This window comes from Syzygium oleosum, unplaced genomic scaffold, assembly GCF_021117445.2.
Source record: "Syzygium oleosum isolate NSW1041296 unplaced genomic scaffold, Sole_v2.1 Sole_v2.29, whole genome shotgun sequence".
In the NCBI taxonomy this organism is placed as follows: domain Eukaryota; kingdom Viridiplantae; phylum Streptophyta; class Magnoliopsida; order Myrtales; family Myrtaceae; genus Syzygium; species Syzygium oleosum.
The window spans coordinates 3,287,185-3,307,200 of NW_026607513.1; the positions used below are offsets into that span (position 1 = coordinate 3,287,185).

The 20,016-nt window shown below is 42.9% G+C and overlaps 1 pseudogene; it reads left to right on the forward strand.

Moving 5' to 3' along the window:
- Nucleotides 1-234: 234 nt before the first annotated feature.
- On the forward strand, nt 235-4,196 carry LOC130135206 (ankyrin repeat-containing protein BDA1-like; annotated as a pseudogene).
- Nucleotides 4,197-20,016: the final 15,820 nt, after the last annotated feature.

A 20,016-nucleotide genomic window follows, 5' to 3' on the forward strand; every position in this document is an offset into this window, starting at 1 on the left:
TTAGCGTATTAAATTATTTATTTTGTCGCCCGGGTTCATGCACATAAGATTTCCGACAGAGAAAGACCAACCAACCAATTGAGCTGTCCCAACGGGACAAATCATAAACAATGACTCGCCAAATTAATTTTGGTTGACTATGGCAGTACATATGATCTTGCATGTTCGCTACTCGTACTTCCATACTTCATCAACGAGCAAAGCCCCCCGCTCCTACATTTCCCTCGTCAAACAATGGACCATCGGCTTCAACAAGCAATTGAACATGACGATGTTGATGAGCTACATGACTTGATTGTGGAGGAGCCAAAACTCTTAGATCATGCATCTGAGGGCCCCTTCCCAAATACTCCTCTGCACATCGCTGCGGCCACCGGAAAAACCCAAGTGGCCACGAAAGTGGCCATATTGGAGCCATCGTTCACTCGGAAGCTAAATCCAAGGGGTTACAGCCCATGCACTTGGCTTTGCAACACCAGCATTATCACACCACTGGGGTTACAGCCCATGCACCTGGCTTTGCAACACCAGCATTATCACACCACGAGGACACTAATGACCCTTGACCCCGAGAATCCGAGTTCAAGGACAATGCGGAATCACCCCTTTGCATTATGTTGCAAGGAGAGATGGAGACATTGACCTGGAGCTCTTGGCCAAATTCCTACATGCTTGCAAATCGTCCATCGAAGACTTGACAGGTCAATGCGAAACTGCGGTTCACGTTACCGTCAAGAACAACAACTTCACAGCATTCAAGATTTTGTTTGGATGGCTTAAACTAGCCGGTCTAGAAAGAATCTTAGCTCTTACAAATTGTTGTGTCCGAAAAGCAACCTGAGGTATAGTTCATCGATTTCGTGGTTGTTCGCGCTTTTATTGTTTGATTCTTGTAGGATGGACCCTTATTGTGAGATTTTGTAGAATCGCTACTAACTGTTCTAAAAACTTAAGCTGTTAGATGAAGGCGTGATTTAATATTTAATTATCCTAATACTTCCCCTCACACTTAGTCTGGTCTTTTGCCTAGTACTAAGTGTGGATATATTTAATTGGGGAGGCAAATGGGACCCGGAAAAGTTTGAACTCGGGACCTCCAAGTCTGATATTATATGAAATTTTGTGGGACCACTTCCAACCGTTCTAAAAGTTTAAGCCATTAAATGAAGGCATGATTTAATATTTAATTATTCTAACACTTATATTGAATACAACTATTGCAGGTTGATCCATTCTTTTATCTTAGTTTGTGATTAATCTTTTCAATTCTCACCGATCATTCCATCTAAACATATAATAGACTTTTTATGTAGTTTAGAGGGGCTGTGAAAATTGGGTCAACGGGTAGTGTTTTATTTTTCTAAGAAGAAAGTTAAGTACTCATATTCATGTAGTGAATATGTGTGTGCATATATTTTTAATTATACTCATTTTGCTTAATAGATACCCATACGCTTGTTTGAGAATCCAATTAGGTGTTGAAAATAAAAAATTAAACACTGAATGAGATCAAATTTGTATGATTACCCTAATTAGAATTTCACTTAAAATACTTAATTTAGTTAAAACATTCAGATGTACAAACTTCCTTCCAACTCTTTCCATCATAAACTCCTACCTAACACAACAATAACTTAACTCATTATTTTTTATTCTTTCTATTTTTCCTATTGATTAGAAAAATCTGTTTCCTTCTTTCGAAATTGATCCATTTGAACATATTTTACAGAAGCTAACAAGAACAATATGATGCAACCATAAAATAATCGCTTTGTGGAGGGGCAAAATGACTCTGATTTGTTAATATTATGCATAATACGATATATATATATATATATATATATATATATATATATATATATATGCTTGTCGAAGGTAGTCTTTCTCTTCGTAACAAAGTAACTCATACAAAATGCAATAGAATCCTAAACCTTTAAATTGACGTGATTGAATCCTAAATTTTTATGAAAAATCATTATTATTCGGTAGAGGTGTCAAAATGGGTCTTAAACCCATATATGACCCATTTAAAAATAAATGGGTCATATATGGGTCACTTTAATTTTAAAGAGTCAACCTTAAATGGGTTTTAAATTTTAAAGCTTAAAGATAAATGAGTCTAAATGGGTTGAGTTTGGAACCCATGTCCAACCCACCCACTAGACCCATCCACACACTCTCTCCCTCTTTATAAAGATGTTTAAAAAAAATCGAAATTTAATTATTTTTCTTTTTTCTTTTTTCTTTTCTCTTCTTTCTTTTTCTTTTTTTTTATTCCGGCCGATGGTCGGCCACGACGACCGGCCACCGGGGCGGGACGACCTCGCCGATCTGGCGAGCCTCGAGCTCGCCCGATTCCGGCAACCTCGAGGCTCGCCCGATCCCGGCGAGGCTCCAGCCTCGCTAACCTGTGGCGAGGCTCCAGCCTCGCCGATCTGGCGAGACTCGAGCTCGCCGGATCTGGCGAGGTGGAGCCTCGGCCGAGGCCGGCGAAGCTCGAGCTCGCCAGCCTCAGGCGAGGGCGAGGTCAAGCTCGCCCGAGGCTGGCGAGCTCGAGCTTTGCCGGCCTCGGCCGAGGCTCCACCTCGCCGATCCGGCGAGGTAGAGCTCACCCGAGGCCGGCGAGCTCGAGTCTCGCCAGATCGGCGAGGCTGGAGCCTCGCCTGGCCGGCGACCGGCGATCTGCCAAAAATAAAGGAAAAAGAAAAAAATAAAAATAAAAAATAATTAAAAATTCGATTTAAAAAATAAAAAAATATTTTTTATTTTTTATTTTCTTAGATAATGACTTTATGGAAAATATTTTTTAGAAATGTCGCATTTTTCGTAAAACAAACAGAACCTCAATTTTAAAAAAAATTATAAAAAAATTTCACTAGCTTTGTATTGCATAAAATATTTTAGCAGTATAATTTTAAAAAAAAATCATAAGAAATAAGTATTCCTATATTAGGTTAAATATAAAAGTATTTTAGCAATATGGATCGGGTCGGGTCGGGTATGGGTCAGGTCACGTATGGGTCGAGATATTTACACTATGAATAAATGGGTCATAAACGGGTTAATGGGTCAATTTGGGTCGGACCATTTATGACCCGACCCAAACCCGATCCGACCCACCCGTTTAACAAGTCTATTATTCGGGTCTTCACTAGTGTCGATTCGTCTATGTTACGACTCACATGGGCAACTCCTAGCTATCATGCATATTTCGGGAGAAAGGACTGAATCACACTGTTTGAAAAGATTCAAGACTTTGTTACGGTGGCTGAAACAATTTCATGTGATAAATTTTATGAAACGTCTTCTCTTTGGATATTTGCCGTTGCATCACTAGCATAGTTCGATCTTATATGGCACGGATCAATTCGTGCACAATAGTAAGGTCTCTGACAAAGCAGTGACTGAAATTGAAGGGAGACGCCCTTCATTTTGTTCCATTTACATTTCTTCTAGATCATGAAGCTGTTGATTGGGCATGCGAATGTAAATGCGAAGAACTTCCAGGATAAGACGGCTTTGGAAATCTTCCAAGCGAATCCTTGTGGCGATCAAGATGCTGCGGAGAGGTTACGCCGTGAAGAACATCAAGCTGGACGTTTTACTCCTACCCTCTCTCTATCGCAAGCTTTTAGCATCGGAAAGTACGTAACTGTTTCCAGCCGCCGCCCCAAGGTGAAGCCACTCGCAACATAACCCTTATAGTGGCTACGTTAATTGCGACCACCACTTACCAAGCCGCTCTCAGTCCTCCGGGAGGATACTGGCAGGATAACTCTTCAAATCACCCGGCCACTTCCATTGTCGTTACTGCCAATTCCAGCGACATTGCTATTTGAAAGCCACATCAAGCCGGAAACCTTATCCTGAATGGCTTCAACCTAGATTATTTCGCGTATGTCAACACCGCGACTTTTTTACTCTCAATCGGCATAATCTGGGCCACGGTCATTCCACTATTACCCGGCAGTTTATGGGTTTGCCTATCTTTATCCTACCTCGGCGCTGCCTACTTTTTCTCCCTTATAATCGAATTGCCGAAATCCAAGAACGTACCAATAGGTCTGCTAGGGTGCTTTTATGCCTTCTTGCTGTTGGCCACGGTTGGGTTCTCCGTCTACATCGGGCTACAGCGCAGCCGAGATCTAAACAAAATTGATGCCACAAGGAGACGCGTCCGCAGCTTTCGCAAGTAGTATTTACTATAGTTATTCTTGTCGTGTATGCATATAATTGATGTTTTATTATGACGATGTACATTTTCTTTTGAAAAAAGGAGGACTCTTTTTATTAGTTGCATGTAATGTACTCATCTATTACTTCCTTAATGCCTAACGACCTTTAATCTTGCTTGAAGTTGGGAATTCTGACAGCTTTTTTTTCCTGTTTCCATGTCATAAAATGACTCGGTCGAAATGAAAAGAACCGAGAGTTGCACCTCGCAAACACGAACGCCCGAAGTATGTAAGTATAAAATGAACAGAGAGAAATCTCTCGATTTTTAGTATTTCTAGACGAGCCAAGCTTCGTGATTTGATAAAACACAAAAAATAAACACGCAACCCTTTTATATAAATTACTGCTCAATAGAGAGTAACAGAAAAGGAAATACTGAGAATATGACAAAAGTCTAGATAACCCTAAAAAAGCAACAGATTCAATATATTCTATGTTTAATGAATATCCTAAACTAACTTAATTAAATGAGGAAATATCAAATTTCAAAATCCTAATTCATCAAATAAAAAACGGGAATCCAAACTTGAGGTGTCCCACATCATTCTTCCTTTATTTGAAAAAATGCTCGACCTCAAGTTTTTAAAATATGGGATTATCTTATAAAGCAAGATCAGTCCATCAATTGATACTTTAAATTCTTTGGTATGACAAAATCATTTATCTACTGTTATTCTTTCCAGTTTCTATCAGTTCAAATTTATCCGCCGAATCACATCTGTGTTTAAATCAAATCGACATGAGAGGGGCTTTCCTTCAAAATCTGTCTCCATCGTCAAGGTAAACAAGCTCATCCTGAAATTCTTCTTCGAGCAAAAAATCCTACCGTTCGTGAAATGGAAATCAAAAACTGGCTTGTTTGCACATCAGCTCGATCATCAACCTAAATAGCTTTGGCATTTTATGTTTACCTGCTCTTTTACCACTCAACCTGTCTTTGATCCCACAAAAGGAACAGCATCTCCCTTCAATATATAATCGATTTACTTGTGGATATTTGGATAGTACACGCAATGAAAAAGTGATCTACATATGCCGTAGAACATTTCCAGGTTCATACATCCATTAAAACAGGTGACCTTGCAGTGAATTCATGTAACTCTCTGAGACTACAGTAATGGTCACCATTCTTGGTGGGAATCTCCATCACCAGCTCCACCATGACAACCATCCGATTGTCGTAATTACCATGACTATCACCTCCAGACCTTCTGTGGTGACCAAAGTACTGATTACCCCTCTCAAGCTTGTCATAACCCTTCTCGCTCGAATCTGGTGTCTCCAGATAAGCAGTATGTTCCATTACTTCGGACCACCGAAATAGGTCCATCGAACCATTGGCGCCGGGCTCATTTTTCCTGCAGTGCCACTTCTTTGTTCCCACCTAGGCTTCTGTCCAGCCCTTCAACACCAAGTCAGTTCCCAAACGCGTCCATAGTCAGCTGCATCCCACTGAATTGCTGCTCCAGGTTCTGTTGAGATGCTGGCCGTCAATGCCTGGGCGCCTGATCTTTGTCAATGAGGCAGTTCCCACCGTTATCCTTGTCACCAAACATCACCTTCCCACGATCTTCTAGCTTCTAATATCAACCGACGCGATGGAGACGAAAAGCATGTGTCCCAACTCGCACACACGCCCGCCCTAATCCTAGGAATTACGACCTAATAGAGTGATAAAGGGAAATACAGAGATTATTAAAAAAAACCTAGCTATATGTAGAGAAAAAAGAACAACAAGAAGATATCTTCCAATTATAGATAAGATACCTTAACAAATTTAAAGAGCTAAAGTAATAGAAACAATAAGTTCAAATATTATATACCGATCGAATATTCTAAACTAACTTAATTAAAGAAGAAAAAATCAAATTCCAAAATCGCAAGATTATAAAATCAAAGACGTAAGGTCAATATTTTGCACTTTCTTTTCAAAACGTGTTGCATTTGTTAGGAATAATAACATTAGTCTATACTATAAAGTATAACAATATATTGAGTAGAACAATGTAAATAACCCTAGCCTCCAGCTAATTGCTTCCTTGATCTGGTCGACTCTAACATCTCGAAAACATATATTGATTCTTGGGCTTTTCAATAAGGTCAAGGACATTTATTTAGATAAAAACTAGTTAACAGCATCCTGAAGTTCATAATGGAGAGAAAAAATTAAAATCTTTTCGTTTTGGTCAGGGCAGATTAACCTAGCTGTAATTTCCGGCTGGTGAAATCTTTGAATTAATTGCATTTATTTTCTCTGACTATTAATATCTCTACTATGTATTGAAAAACTCACGGTAGCTGTTATTGAAAAAATAACTCAAAATTCCAAGAATTACCCTTCATCCGAAGAAATTGGAAATCTAACAACAACGGAAAATTTTCCCACTTTTTCCATACTGACCACAGGATCGTCAGTAAACTATGTATGGCAATCCACAACTCTGCTGCTTCAAGTTTTTTCTTTTAAATGTTATGACCTTGACCAATTTTAGTATAGTTAGCATTATACTGTATGACCATGCTTTAAGGTCTTTTGCTCGCCGTGGACAATTTTCAATGTGGCTGGTACTATTGAGCGCTTTTGTTGAAAGCACTTTTCGTCCCCTGAAAAGCTTTTCTCTTTCTTGTTCCATTAATGGAAAATTTGGCTTGTGCTGGATGATTGTGAGAATCAAGCATGGCGAAATATGCTCGATATCATTTTGAACTCAAGAATTGAATGCAAGTTCCGAGCTTTGAGTCAACATTTTATGTTTTGGATTCATTCAATTCTTTTCATGACAGAGCTTTTGATTTGGAAGCAACAGTGAAACGAACTTCAGATGTTATCCAACAAGACTTATTGAATTTTCGACCATTTGATTACAATTCATGCCCCTTCCAAAATCGATGTAGGATAACTACAACAATCTCCCCCTCACACATTGGGCTTGAGTCGGTGTCGCAACAACCCTCTCTAAATGACTATTGAGTCCAGACTTGTTGGTAACCTGAGCTCTAATACTAGTGTGGAATCATCTTGGACCTCTCTCATCTTAAAAGTTAGCTAAAAGGTTAAGGCATTCTCTCATACTTATAAACTGACCAAAATGCCTTATTCTGACGGCTGGAATAGGGCATTTTGGTCCAAAACAAAATTTGCATAAAGGTTAAAAAAAAGAAAAACTAAAAAAGTCAAAATAAAATTTCAAACCAGGTCAAAAATGAAACTCAGATTCTAAGAAGAAAAGCAGGGACATTAGGTCTTTGAATGTGAAGAACGCAAGCCAATCTTAGCAATGTCAACCAACCAAACCGGGATTTTAATAGAGCAAAAGCTTGTAACTTTCACTCATTTTCTTATATGGTTGGGGGTGTGCCCCTCATTTTCTTATATGGTTGGGGGTGTGCCCCACCGCCCTTCCAACTTTTCCGATGAGTGCCGTCGACCCCTGACGGAGGGTATGTGTCTAGATGCTGAGAAAATGTGGGAAAGTTACAAGCTTTTGCTCTCTTAAAATCTGGGTTTTAGTTGGTTCACATTGCAGAGATTGGCTTGCGTTCTTCAGCTTCAGAGACCAAATATCCATGTTTTACTTCTTAGAATCTGGGGTTCATTTTTGCCTTGGTATGAATTTCTTCTTTTATCTTGGGTTTTTTAGTTTTTTTCTTTCTTTTTAATCTTTATCCAAATTCCCTATCCTGGCCGCCTGATAAATCAAGTGTTCACCAGCCAGCTATAATTTGGCCGGCCGGCGAGTTCAGACCCTTATTGGAGACTCACTTGGCCACTTCAGGTCTTTATTTAAAAGAAGGTCCATTGTAGGCCCTTTTTCTAGAAAATGAATCCACTTCGGACCCTTATTTAAAATTTTCCAAACTTTTTATGATATGCATGACAATCGGTCTAATGCACTCACCTCATCATCTTGAGATAGTGGAGTTGGTGCCATGAGAATTTTGTTCAATGTCCTCGAACCGCCATCTCAATGAAAGAGTTCACCAAGGGATGCTGTTATGTAGTTCATTTTCGTTGTTTAGCACACTCTCTGTCTCTCCAGCTGAGCATTAAAATCCATCCTTTCACTATCATTTTCCTAGCATGGGTCTTTTATGACTAAAGATCAAGTTATAATAGTCATAGGATATGAGGTCATTAGATTTAACATATAATCCATCCCCAAAATTAGCCAGTAGCTCTATTATTTAATTTCGCGTTATGGCTATGTTTTATTTTTTGTAAAACAATATGTAGTTCACGAGAGTTCCTGAATCTTTTGGGTTAAAAGCTTTAAGATTAAAAGCAAATGAACTATTATAGCATTTAGGAGTGATTAACTTCAACGTGGTACGGTTCGAGACTATAAATATCAAATCTATCCCATTAGAGCCGATTCTCAGTTTTTGGAACTAGAAACCAAACCGGCCCTAAGATTGATTGGAACCTAACCAGCCAGTTTTCGGGTAGACCTGAGAATTAGCTTACGTCTTTATTTATTTATTTTTATACTTAGTTTGAGGAAGACAACATACGGAAGCAACTATGTTTCATCCTACACAAGAGATCCAAGTATTCCCTCTTACTCGTGACCCTCCTCACATTAAAAAAAGCAAAAAAAAAAAAAAAAAGGAAAGCAAGAGAAAAGAGAGAGCACCGAGAGGCAAGAAAAGCCCTATTTTCACTCCTCAAAAGTTATTCTCTCAAAAAGTCAGTGTTCAAGTGGCAAGAGTCCTTCAGCTTTCCAGGGATCCTTTCGGCATAAGGCATCGACACTTAGGCTCCGTTCGTTTGGCGGAAAATATTCTCCTTTTGGAAAATATTTTCCCGGAAGTCATTTTCCTGGAAAATGTTTTCCCGGAACATAATTTTCCGGTGTTCGGCGACCAATATGAAAAAGTTTCGGAAAATATTTTTCGCCGGCGGCGCCGGCGACCGGCGGCGGCGGCCGGCGACCGGCGACGGCGGCGGGCCGGGCGACCGGCGACGGCGGCGGCCGGGCGACGGCGGCGGCCGGCGACCGGCGACGGCGCGGCGGCCGGCGACCGGGCGACGGCGGCGGCCGGCGACGGCGGCGGCCGGCGACCGACGGCGGCCGGCGACCGGCGGCGGCGGTCGGCGACCGGCGGCGGCGGTGGCCGACGATCGGCTGTGGCCGGCGACCGGCGGCGGCGGCGGCCGGCAGCGGCGGCCGGCGACGGCGACGGCGGCGGCCGGCGACCTGGCGGCGGCTGGCGGCCGCGGCGCGGCCGGGCGATGCGGCGGCGGCCGGCGGAGGCCGGCGATCGGGCGGCGGCGGCGACGCGGCAATGGCAATGGCGACCGGCGGCGGCGGCCGGCGATCGTTGGCGGCGGCGGCGGCGGCCGGCGACGGCGGCGGCGGCGGCCGGCGACTGGAGGCGGTGGTGGCCGGCGACCTTAGTGAAGAAGAAGAAGAAGAAGCTCCGGAAAATGATTTCCGCTTTTGAAGAAGCGGAAGTCATTTTCCATAGACTTAAGCTATTTTGTGAAGGGGGGAAGGAAAATATTTTTCCACGGAAAACGTTTTCCGCCCCCCGAACACCGGAAAACCCGGAAAATATTTTCCGGAAGAATATTTTCCGCCAAACGAACGGAGCCTTAATGAATAAAATCTTGACCTTACCCCACCACACTAGTGCTCCTCGCATGGAGTAATTAGCAAACGAAACTGACATGTGGAGGAGGAGAGTGTGCGAATCGCGAACGAATTTGAGACTTGGCTCACCCATTGCAAAACTTCGCATGCACGTTCAAGAGAAAGATCCCACAACTAGTTGCGTTGTTCCTACAGGATGTATAAAACACACCGAGTCGCCTAATTACACTTTAGTTGACTGCGGCACTGTTTATGATTCTGCAAGTTCGCTTTACTCCTACTTCCATCCATCATCAACGAGCAAAGCCACTCTTCTCCTATGTTTCCCTCATCAAACAATGGACCCTTCGGCTTCAACAAGCAATAGAACATGATGATGTTGATGAGCTACATAGCTCAATTGTGGAGGACCGAAAACTCTTAGATCATGTATCTAAGGAACCCTTCCCAAATACTCCTCTACACGTCGCCGCAGCTGCCGGGGAAACCCAAGTGGCAAAGTGCTATCGCAGACAAAAAAAATTTTATTTTCCTTCTTTTCTTTTCTTTTTTTACTATGGCTAGTGAGCCTCACCCAAACCTGGGGCCTCGACCAGATTTGGGCAAGGTCTTCACGGCCCTCGCTGACCACAGTGGAAATAAGAAAAGAAGGAAAAGAAAAGAAAAGAAACAAGGAAATTAAAAAAATTTAAAAAAAATTTATTCACGTCAGTATCGGTCATGTCACGTAGGACGGTCGATGTCCACGTAAGCGATTTCTAGCCAAAATTAGCTGGATGGATTAAATTAGTAAATTATCCAAAGGTTTATATCTAAATTGGCCAAATTAAGGTTTAGAACTGAATTTGTATAAATAAAATAAGTTTATGACTCTTTTGGTGATTACCCCAGCTTGCCGAGCCTCTTTCCACTATGGAAGATCATAGATTTGAATTTCACACAAGGAAAAGAGAATTTAATTCCTCCCAATTAGACAAGAACCACTACCACACAGGCTCGCATTCTAACTATTCAGTGTTGTTGACACCTATTTTTTATTTGCCCAAAATTAATTATACAAAATTTAGGAATTAATTTTTTTTAATTCCTAAAACAAAAAATATTTCTATTTAAATGCATTGCATATAGAAATTAGGTACATTTGCACTAATAGAGTCTATTATAGAGTTAAAAAAAAAAAAAGAAGTTAAAAAAAAAAAATTTCGAGTCGGGCCGGGTCGGAGCTGGGCCGACCCGGCCCATTTCTTTTTCCCTTTCCCCCCGGGCCCGGGCCCTTTTCCTTTTCTTTTTTCCCCTCCGCAGGCCCGGGCCCGTTTCTTTTTTTCCTTCTCCTTCCCCCCGCGCGCTGCTGGGCCTGGCCCGGCCCAGCCCTCCTCCTTCCTTCTCCCCCCGTCGCTCTCGCTGCCCTGTTCTCCCCTGTGCCCGACGGCAGCGTGACGCACGGCGGCGCCGCTCCTCGGCGTCGCTATCCGGCCAGAGCAGGGCCGAATGAGCACGCCAACGGGACTGGCATTAATTGCCAGTCCCGTCCTCTCCGTTTTCCTGGCTTCCCCTTATCTCCTCCTCCCTCTCGGCTTCTTGTTCCTCCCTGCCCGTCTCAGACTTGCTCCGCCCCTGCTCTGCACCGGCCTACAATGGCCACGAAAGTCGTGGGGTGGCGTAGGCCGGTGCAGGCCGTCGTCACGCCGACGCAGAGGAGCAGAGGGGCACCGTCGTCGCCGGCTATAAATAGCCAGAGAGAGAGAGAGAGGCCGGTCGGCCAATTTAAAGAGAAATAGAGAGAGAAGAACAGAGAGAGAAAGAGAGGAGAGTTGGCTTCTACAGGTTCCCAGCAGCGTCGCCGTCGCCCTCCGATCAGCCGGAAGCCCCCCAGACGCGCCGTCGACGGTGAGATTCCCCCCAGTCCGAACTGCCCCTGTTCTGCCCTGTTTTTATGCTCGGTTTGGCCGGGACCCGCGCCGGCCGTTTCGCGCGAGTCCCGGCCCATACCGCCATCCCCCGCCGTCCGTGTGTCATCACCGAAGGTAGGTTGGGTCGCCTGAATCCTCCGGTTCGCCGGAACAGGTTGGAATCTCCTGTTTTTGGTCGTGCACACTATCTGCTCGACAAAATTCCCCAATGAAGTCGGTTTTAATTTGGTCGCCGGCCGGCGATCGGACGGCGACCCATGTGGGTGGAGGGGCTCGGTATTGGTCCCAGGGGCCGAATTGGGGGCAACGCCGGTCTGGGTCGGCCGGCGAGAGGCCGATTTTCGGCTTCGCCGGCGGCTGCTCATGCGGGTTCGGCCTGACCCGGTTCAGCCGACCCGACCCAGGTCAATGCCCTGGGTCGGATCCGTTGACCCGGGTCGGTCCGACCGATCCGGATCAACTGACCCGACCCGGGTCAACGACCGGGTCGGATTCGTTGACCCGGATTGGTCCGACCGATCCGGTTCAGCTAATCCGACCCGAGTCAAATTAAAAAAAATATTTTCTTTTCTTTTTTTCTTTTTCTTTCCCTTTTTTTATTATTATTTTTATTGAAAAAAAGTTTCGAATTTATTTTATTTTATTTTATTTTATTTTATTTTTAAAAAAAAATTTAAAATTTTATTTTATTTTTTTATGTGATATATTTGTTGTTTTAATTTTGTGGTATTATTATGTAAGTTTTTGTCTTGTTTAAATTAGACAAGCCTGAGGTTGCGCGGTAGTATTTTGCATGTTAGTTTTTATTACCGTTGTATTATTATACGTGTTTTAGTACAATTGCATGAGTTGTTGTATTTTTTAATGTCATCTGACTCAGTTAAGGTTAGAACCTTAGGCTGCATGAATTGTTGTGTTCCTGATTGCTGATCGTTTCTGATTATGCACTCGCTTGATCACCTCACATGTTAGGAGAAATGTCCTAAAATCAATCCAAACTGCTTGACAAATATTTTCAGAAATGAACAGGGTAAAAAGGTACCGAAAGGGCATTAGTTATCTAACTAGTATAACCAAGTCCCCGAACTCGGTTAATCTCCGGTTCGCAGGAATAGGGTGATTCTCCCATCACCCTATTTGGGTTTCTAATCGGCCCACCCCAAATCGATTAGTGGCGACTCCTTGATATAAATCACTTGCATGTTAAAAACTTAAACCCTAAGTCGCGATATGGTATGGACTTGGGAGAGCCCGAGTTAAGTCCTAAACCTAGACTTAGCACGTACCAGGCGAGCCCCCCTTTTTTGCATGTTCGATAAAAAAGGGCTCGGGAGTTCGGTCGCGACAGACTGGCGACTCCGCTGGGGACTTATTTATTTTTTTTTTTTAAAAAGTGGACTTAGGCCAAAAATTTTTATCCTGTTCAAAAATAATTTTTGGCAGCAAGGACTCCAGGTATGATCCTGACTAATGGTGTTATTTGTTCTTGCAGGTTCGAATTGATTGTTTATAAATTGTTGTGCATACTCTAATGATTTAGCACTACACTATTGCACACACAACCACGCTGCCGGACCTGGGCCGCAATAGGGCATTTTAGGATGGTGTTAAGAAAGATAAGACCTCGAACGCAAGCCCGCGATGTAGAGGTTGCCTTTCTTTTCCCCGAAATTTATTTCTAACAAATCGTAAAGAAATATCTTTAGCCGCTATTCGCGTGACTATAAGATATTCCTTTCGATTTGGCCGAGATTAAAAGGACTTGACACCAATGCGAGACTGCGACGGTCAGGCTCCCTTTTAATTTTATTTTGTTAAGCCAGTCTAGATAGAAATTGAACCTCACTCCTCATGTGTATGTCGTTGTGATTGCCATGGTTCAAGGAAAGGTATATATTCTGTCCCTTCTCATTTTATTATGCAGCCTACTTATTCATTTGATTTGTTATTGTTAGGCCACCCGTTGATTGCATTCTATATACGATGGGAAGAGCTGATGTCCAATTCGTCCCCACTCCTAAAAAAGAGCTGCTGGCATGGTGGGACCGACTCGATCAAAATGGCCAACAGTATTTTGAAGCAAGAATTGGTCGCCTACTCCCCTTGCTCAAAATTAACATCCACTCTGGCATGATGCAAGCATTAGCACATTTCTGGTGCCCACAAACATCCACCTTTATATTTGGTAAGCTTGAGATGACCGCGACTCTGGAAGAGTATAGTGTTGTCATTGGAAAGCCTTTGGGATCTGAGCTCATTAAACCACTTTTGGGTGTGCCCCCTCTACCCGAATTATCCCAGTTTTTGCGAACCGATAGCAATACCGTGAAAAGAGTTGTCAAAGCCCATTGCAATGCCTGCCCCTAGTTTTTCCTAAATGAGCGTTTTGAAAGTCAACCCATGAGCCAAAAAGCTAAAATTTTTATCCTTGCTTTTGTTGGGTGTGTCATTTTCCCCCATCGCAGAAATTCGATAAACCCTTCGATTGCGTATGTGGCCAAACAAATTTGCACCGGCTTGGGTTATGTTAATTCGGTTCTAGCAGAAACATTTTTGTCTCTAAACCGTTTTAAACAAAATGATGATAAAATCATGCAGGCCGCCCCAGAGATTTTGCAAATCTGGTTTTTATCTCATTTGAGAGGATTTGGGCATCTCATGCAGCTTTTTGAAGTCGATGACTTCATGCACCCGATTCAAAGGTTCGAGGTTTTAAAAAATAATTCCCCTCAGAAGGATTACTCTACCTGGGTAAATTTTTTGAAAGACCCTGATCCCAAAGCTTTCTTATGGCATGCTAAATGGTTCCATGAGGGTCAGGTTCGGTATGCTCACCAGTTTTATAACCCTGTCCCACTACTCAGATTATCTGGCATCACTTCATACTACCCCTACCGGGTAGCTCGCTAGTACAGGGCCCTCCAGGAGATCCCGCCACCTCTCACGACAGATTTGAGGCGAGCTCGATTCACTCGTTCGAATTACAATTATGCTGGCGAAATTCGTGCCACCCAGGGGAGATGGACTGAATGTCAGCCTGAGAACATCCTTGTGCCTAGACTATTGAAAGGGCAAGAAAAAGTCCACCATGCCTCTTTATTCTACATCACACATCACAAAATCCCGGCAGAGCTACAGCCAAAAGTCCCGGATGTACCCAACAAGCCCAGTCGCCAAACACAGATCGACCAGCTCGAAAGGACCGTGGGGACGAAGGATACGCTTATTGCGGAGCTTGTCCGTGAAAATAAACGGCTCCGAGAGACTGTAGCTTCCCCATCGTTTATAGAATGAGCATCCGGGAAAGGGCACCTTTTCGTTAAAAGCCCTATCTTTTATATTTCCCTGTATTTATGTTTAGGGGTTTTGGTTATCTCCTGTAAAAATGTTTATGGGTTGTACAAATGTTAATATAACTCGGGCCGTTTTTTATGCTTTAAATAAATTTTTTTTGCCCCTTAATGACACCACCGCGGCCTTCGGCCCAGTGGTATCCGGGGATGTAGCGTCACGGTCCGAGGCGACCGGGGTTCGAACCCCGGGGACGCCGCCTGTAATGTTGATATTAATAAAAAAACCCTTTTTCTCATTTTTTTCTTTGCAAATAAATAAATTATGCAATAATAATATGACTAGGTCATAGAATGATTCTTTATTGGACATTATACTCATTCATATTAGCGTTTTCACAGGTAGTTACAAAAAATGGCCGAAGAAAACGTCCGTCTCAATAACATGGAGGACGAGATGAAGATGGTCCTCAATGCGATCCAAAATCTCACAAAGCAGGTGGAATCCATTCAGGGCAAGCTCATACCCACGCCTGCAGCAATTGAAGTGGTGTTACCACCACCGTCTACTGGAAAAGACAAAGCCTCCGCCAGTGATAGCAAGATGCCCCTGCTGGAGGACGATCCGCTTCCCCTTGCTGTCAGGAAGCCTGAACTTGAAGCTGTACCAATGACAGAACAGGACAAACGCCTTGCAAAGGTCGAGGAGATGCTGAAACAGCTACAAGGCCCGCAACATGCTGTTCCACTTTACCTGTCTATATACAAACGGGTCAAAGTACCAGAAAAATTCAAGATGTCGGAATTCGAGAAGTATGATGGTACCTCATGCCCCAGACATCATTTGCACATGTATCATGTGCGGATGACCCAGTACGTTGACAACGAACCCCTCATGATTCAGACCTTTCAAGCGAGTTTGACGGGGCCAGCCTTGACATGGTATATGTCGAAAGATGTGGATGCTTTTAAGTCTTGGGATGATGCCGCTGATGCATTCCTCAAGCAATATCAGTTCAACCTCGACGTTACCTTTACTCGTGACGATCTGGAACGCACTGAAAAGAAGAAGAGTGAGTCCTTCAAGGAGTATGCCACCAGATGGAGAAACTTGGCCGCCCAGGTTACCCCACAACTCATTGATCATGAACAAGTAAAGTTGTTCATAAAGTCGCTTCCGTACGAATACAGACACCGCCTGGTTGGCGCCACTGCTGAATCCCTTAATCGTCTTGTTCCTATCGGTGAACGAATTGAAATGGGACTGCGTGACGGATGGTTCACAGACCCCGCTTCTACAAGTAAGAGACTCCACACACGAAAAGATAAGGAGCCCCTGGCGAATGGGAACGTTGCATATACCCAGACTGTTCATCCTCCCCGGACAGTCCAAGTAAACAGTGAGCAGCCGCCAACCTCAAGTCACCAGCCTCCGAGGTGATATAAGAAAAGGCAATTTACTCCGTTGCCTGGATCCCCTTCTCAAGTCCTAGCCATATTCCGGAAGAAAAACCTGCTTTCTACCGAACCAAAACGGCCCAACTCAGAAAGCTTTTCGAATTACGATCCGTCCAAAAAATGTGACTATCACATGGGCGAGGTAGGACATTCGACGGACGACTGCTATACCCTCAAACACCGAATCCAAAACTTGCTCGACACCAAAGCCTTTTCATTCCAGACATCCAAGCCAAACGTACAGAATAACCCACTACCCGAACATGAAACAGAATCAATGCCATATCCACCTTCAACGCCAGTCGAATCAAGAGTGAGAGGGTACGCACTGTTGATGTTTATAATGCTCTAGTGAGAGCAGGGTATTATCCTACTGGTGAAGTACTGCCCTTATCCCTAATGAAAGAAAAGGTTGCCAGCATAGCGAAAGTAGGTTTGATTGTGTATGCCGACCGTACCGGCATAGTGGCCACTATCTCTGAGGTTATCATCGACCGGGACAAAGAACTCTCAGCATTGAATGCCGAAACAAGTGAATCCACCCCCACGCTTGTAAACAAACCTTTGTCTGACAGCCCAGACGAGAAGGAGGAGCTGGCAATTGAGGTACCCCTACCTGAAGGGCACATAGTGATTGAAATACCTCAGCCCTATCGGTACGAGGATGACAAAGCAGTCCCGTGGTCCTATGAATTGGATGTGGACCTAATCACCAGGTCAGGACGAACGTATGCCCAAGCTGACGCTCAGCCTCCAAAGCCTGTTACCGACGAAGAAACCAAAGAATTCTTGGCCATTGTCAAAGCTAGTGAATATAATGTAGTGGATCAGCTACGCAAATTGCCAGCTCAGATTTCCTTGTTAGAACTGCTCCAAACGTCCGTAAAGCATCAGAAAGCTCTCGGGGTGAGGTCGACCTCGCCATGACCAGGAGGTCTCGCCAGATCTAGGCGGCCTCGCCATCGCCGGGTGAGGTCTCGCCAGTGCACTCGCCGGTCCGACGACTGGGGAAGAAGATAGGGGAAAAAAAAAGAGAAAAAAATATTTAAAAAATTCGAAAAAAAATTATTAAAATATTTCCACGTCAGCCGACCGGCTAAAAGTGACCGGATGGACTAAATTAGCACAATTACAAAAGGTTTGGAATTGAATTGGCCAAAAAAAAGATTTATGACTGAATTGGCACAATTGCAAAAGGTTTAGGACTTTTTTGGTAATTTTCCCCACTTGTAGATTGTCCATTTAAGACTTGACGAGCAGATGTGAGACTGCAGTTCACATTGCCCTCAAGAGCCACAACGTCGAAGCATTCAAGGTTTTGTTTGGATGACTTAAGCGAGCCAATATGACAAAAATCTTAGACTGGAAAGACCAAGATGGTAACAATGTGTTGCATATTGCTGCATTCGAAAATTAGGCCGACGTATAGATCATCGATTTCGTGGTTGTTCGTGCTTTTCTCGTTCGATCCTTGAATTTGACATAATCTAATCCAAGAACAAATGTTGTGATAATAAAGTACTAGAGATTCAAAGTACATGATTTTAGAAATATTTAGAGAGAGAGGCTATTTGAACGGGATCACCTGGTTTGGTTTCTTTTGTAGGAGAGAAGAAAAGGAATTAGGAGGGATTGTTATTTACTTTTAACTACTCTGGTCGTGCGTGTGTGCATGTAATCCATGTTTCTAGTCTCGAGGTTTGCAAGAACTAGACTCTTTTTATTAGTTGTATGTAATGAACTCGTCTGTTAATTCCTTAATCTCTAAAGACCTTTAAATCTTGCTTGAGGTCGGGACTTCTAATAGCTTTTTCCCTAATTCAACTTCATAAAATGACGCACTGGAAACGAAAAGCAATGAGTTACAACTCACAAACACGAACCCCCTAATCGCACGCACACAAAGGGAAATCGCTCGATTTTCTGTATTTGTAGAAAGAGGCAAACTGCGTGATTCGATAAAATACCAACAAATAAACACGGTTGGAATCTTTTTTCCAGAGATTACTTCTCAATAAAGTAACTGAAAAAGAAATACTGGGATGAGAATATAATTAAAACGTCGCTAGACCTTAAAAAAAAAAAAGAACCAGGTCCTTATGGTATCTTCCAATCAAAGATAAGATACATTAACGCATTTAAAAAGTTAAAATAATAAAAACAATAAATTCAAATGTTCTATACTAAGTGAATATCCTACTAACTTAATTAAAGAAGGTAATATCAAAGTTCAAAATCCTAAATTCCTCAGATAAAATACCTAAATCCAAACCTGAGGTGCCCACATCATTCTACCATTATTGGAAAGAAAAGCTCGACCTCGAGTTTTTAAAGTGTCGGATATTGGATAAAGCAAATCCATCACAATCCTCTTGGAATTTGGAATCGTGTCTGCAAAATCAATCAAAATTCCTCGCTTTAAGAAATGATACCGACCAAACTTCAAGAAATCATGAAAGATCAGTGAAAGAACTATTGGGCTGTTTACTTGGCATGCTGGTAATTATGATGGGGAAAATTACCAAAAAGGTTTTAAACATATTGTATTTGTGATAATTCAATCCTAAACATTTTTATTGTATCAATTTTTTTTTACAATATTGTACCAATTGAGTCCTCCTTTTGACGATTTGTCAATGTAATCAATTCGGGCAATTTAGGAAGAAAATCGCTATGTGAAAGTCGACTGTTTTACATGTCATAACAGCGCTAACGTGAACGATTTTTACAATTTTTTTAATATTAAAGTGTTTTTTTATTTTTTTTATTTTTAGTTTTTCTTTTCTTTCCTTTCTTTTTTTTTTCTCAACTATGGGCTAGCGAGGTCGCTAACTAATCCTCGCCAGCCACAGGAGAGGTTTGGGCGAGGTTTGCAACCCTCTTTTGGATCCGGGCAAGGGCTCAAGGCTCTCGTCAGTGCTGTAACACCCTAGCCTGATCTAGGTGAGGACCACGATGCCCTGGCCGCAGGATAGGGGCTTGCAATGCCCTAACTTGGATTTGGGCAAGGACCCAACGCCCTCACTTGTGGTCGATAAGGGAGCAGAGGCCCTTGCCTATTGCCAACGCGGGCCGCAAAGTCCTCACTCAAACCAAATGAGGGTAGTCGGTCCTCATTGGCCCAGAGTTGTAAAAAAAGAAAAAACTCAGGAAAAATTATAAAAATTATCCACACCAGCATCATCTATGCCACGTCGGACAGTCGATGTCCATGTCAGCATTATCCAACCAAAATTGACCGGATAGACTATATTGGCAAATTGTCAAAAGATTGAGGACTCAATAGATACAATTAACATGTTTAAAATCGAATTGGTACAAATGCAACAAATTTAGGACTTTCCAAGTAATTTTCTCATTTTGATAGTATTGTTGGTTTCAGAACACTCTTTGGTAGCGGATTAGTAGCGTGAAGGGTGTAATCTTCAGTGGAAACAAGGCTATTGACAACTGAGAAAGGCGGGACGTGAACATGGGGAATAAAGAATCGAGAAGTAACTATCATTCCAAGAATTACTATGATCATGA